This window comes from Magnolia sinica, chromosome 15 (assembly GCF_029962835.1).
Source record: "Magnolia sinica isolate HGM2019 chromosome 15, MsV1, whole genome shotgun sequence".
Lineage (NCBI taxonomy): Eukaryota > Viridiplantae > Streptophyta > Magnoliopsida > Magnoliales > Magnoliaceae > Magnolia > Magnolia sinica.
Genome location: NC_080587.1, coordinates 27,548,580 through 27,551,972, shown reverse-complemented (window position 1 = coordinate 27,551,972; position 3,393 = coordinate 27,548,580). Strand labels below are relative to the sequence as shown.

The 3,393-nt window shown below is 39.1% G+C and overlaps 1 non-coding gene across 1 annotated transcript; it reads right to left on the bottom strand.

Annotated features, from left to right (window-relative positions):
• Positions 1 to 201: 201 nt before the first annotated feature.
• On the bottom strand, positions 202 to 308 carry LOC131228476 (small nucleolar RNA R71). Its single transcript, XR_009162979.1, has one exon. It is a non-coding gene; the product is annotated as a small nucleolar RNA R71 (small nucleolar RNA).
• Positions 309 to 3,393: the final 3,085 nt, after the last annotated feature.

Below are 3,393 nucleotides of genomic sequence, written 5' to 3'. Positions count from 1 at the left end.
GTGAAAGAATTCCTAGACATTTGCTCTACCTTTAGGTTTTAAAACTTTTCAGATGATTCGATCCGTTTGCGCCTTTTTCCTTTTTCTTTGAAGGATAAAGCGAAAGCATGGTTGAATTCTCTGGAAGTTGGGTCTATCACTACATGTGACCAACTATCTAAGAAGTTCTTAAACAAGTTCTTCCCTGTTCACAAAACTAATGCTCTCCGTAGAGAAATTACTAATTTCACACAAAAAGAGGGTGAGCACTTTCATGAATGTTAGGAAAGATGGAAGGACTTGCTTCTTAAGTGTCCACATCATGGTTTTGAGAAGTGGCAGCAGGTTCAATACTTCTATGACGGTTTGACACCCCAAAACCGTCGCATGGTTGATGCCACCAGTGGAGGGTCATTCATGACTAAAAGTGATGTCAAAGCGTGGAATTTCTTTGAAACCTTATGTGAAAACTCCCAGTAATGGGACTATTCAAATAGAGGTGAAAGAAGTCCTCAACCATAGAAGAAAGGTGGTATATATGATAGGAGTTATGCCAGATCTTTATGCCAAGATTGATAGCCTGACAAAGATAGTGGATGCTTTGATGTTAAATAATGGACCTCCACAAACAACTCAAGCCGAGTCATGTGCCATATGTTCCAGTCCCACCCATCCTACACAGTTTTGTCCATCTAGTACAACATTTCTAGAATTTCTCTCTGAACAAATGCATGTTATGAACACCTTTCGGAGACTTGGGAATGATCCTTACTCAGACACCTACAACCCAGGGTGGGCTAGACATCCAAATTTTTCTTGGACAAAAGGACCACAACAAGGAGGACCATCTGAAAATCCTCCAATGCAAACTTTTCCCCAAGTTGGCAGTCAACAACCTTAGCAGTTCCCACAGTATCAACAAGTACCTCCACAATCTAGGAAACCATCTCTTGAGGATACACTCAATCTTTTTATGCAGAGTTCACTTCAATTTTAAAAAGACAACCAACAAACTTTACTAGCTAACCAGCAAAGCTTACATGCAAATGCACAATCCATTGCCAAGCTGGACGTATAGTTGGGTCAACTTGCTGCCACATTGAGTGAGAGAGAGAAAGGCAAGTTTCCTAACCAACCTGTGGCAAATCCAAAAGGACAGTATGAGATTGGCTCTAATTCAAATCAAGAATAATATCATGAGCAAGCCAAATCAATCATTACCCTTAGGTCCGGTAAACAGATCGGGAACAAAGTAGAGATGCTTAGGGAAGAATCAAATTCCAAATCAGAAGATCAAAATGAAGCGAAGAGACATACTAATGCATCGAAAGCCCCAAAGCACTCTAACTCTCCAGGTACCACTCATGTGTCATCCTATGTGCCTAAAGCACCTTTTCCTCAGCGTCTGGCACTAGTTAAGAAAGGAAACAACTTTAATGAGATATTGGACATGTTTAAGAAAGTACAAATTAATATTTCATTGCTTGATGCTATCAAGCAAGTCCCTGCTTACGCTAAGTTTCTTAAAGATTTATGCACTCAAAAGCGTAGGATGAATGTTCGTAAGAAGGTCTTCCTTGCAGAGCAACTCAGCTCCATGATTCAAAACAACACCCCTCCTAAATTTAGGGATCCAAGAGCTCCTACCATTTCTTGCGTCATAGGAGATCATAAGGTTAAGAAGGCATTGCTTGATTTAGGGGCCAATGTTAATTTGTTACCATATTCTGTAAATGAACAGCTAGGACTTGGTGAGCTGAAACCAACTAAAATAACACTACAACTACCTGATAGATTTGTCAAGGTGCCCCATGGTGTTATTGAGGATGTGCTAATCCAGGTTGATAAGTTTTATTTTCCAGTGGATTTCATCGTTCTAGATACTCAGCCTGTCTAGAATCCTACTAGTCAAATCTCAAATATTTTGGGACGTCCATTCTTAGCCACATCCAATGCTATCATAAATTGCAGGAATGGAGTTATGAAGTTGTCTTTTGGTAACATGAAGATCATACTCAATGTTTTCAATACTGGATAATAACCAGCAGACTCGGATGATATATTTGAAGTGGACATGATTGAGAGTCTAGTGCATGAATCTTTCCTTCAATCTTTTGAAGATGCACTTGAGACTTGCTTAGCACATTTTGGCATGGATTTTGACATAGAGAGTTCCATCCAAGAAGTCAATGCATTGCTCGACTCTACTCCTATAATGGAGACTGCAAAATGGAAAGCGAAAGTGGAACCTCTTCCACCCTCTGAGTCTAAACCGGTCCCATCTATTGAGAAACCACCTGAACTTAACCTTAAATAATTACCTGAAAATCTTGAGTATGCATTTTTAGGTCTTTTTGAGACTCTACCTGTCATCATAGCTTCTAATCTTGAGAAGGAACAGGAGAACAAGTTGCTTAAAGTGCTTAGAGAATATAAGGCAGCTATTGGGTGGACAATAGAGGACACGAAGGGAGTAAGCCCCACTTTGTGTATGCATCGTACTGATCTTGAAGAAAATGCGAAAATGTCGCGTGAAATGCAAAGGAGGCTTAACCCTAATATGAAAGAGGTCGTTCGGGCGGAGGTGCTTAAATTGTTAGATGTTGGTATCGTTTACCCCATTTTAGATAGCACGGTTCAAGTTGTTCACACAAAGTCTGGGATTGGTTGATGAAGGTGTTGAGGAAATTTATTTGGTGGACTCAGGTTATAAAGATTGATTAATTCATGGTCCATTCTTGTATGGCTGAAGACGTTAAACTTAGCGCTCCTGGGAGGCAACCCAGCTTTTCATTCCATTTCATTTTCCTAGTTCAATGTTTGTGGGTAACATTACTACAAACCCTCACGAGACTATAACTCATCCACTAAGGGCAACCTGGGGGTTTAAAGGCTTGTTGCATACGCTAAATGCAATCGAGAGCACCTGCAAAAGTGGTATAGGTAGGATCTTCTTTTTGTGATGTTATTTTTGTTATTTTGCTTTTGTTGATTTCTCTCTTGTGTTGACCTGCTCTTACGCTGATATCTTTGGAAAGCCTCTTGATTCTCCGTCCGAGTACTATCTTTCCATCACTCCTCTTTTATTTTCGTTGTCCCATGTACATTGCATGCTTATTTCTTTTACATTAAGGACAATATAGATTTTAGGTTGGGGGTGGGAGATCAGGTTACTTAATCAGTATTTTCTTGGTCTTGAGTAAAAATTGTGAACATTTTTAAATTTTTTATGGAATTTCTTGTGAATTTGAAGTGATTTTGAAGGATAGTTATGATTTAAGAATTACAAAATACGTGATGTTGGTAATTTATGACTCTTGGATTCAGTATCTGTTAGATTTCACAGTTAAGTTTGAGTTATTAATCCATGATTGGAAGTTGTAAACATTGATTGAGTCATGATTTCACATATCA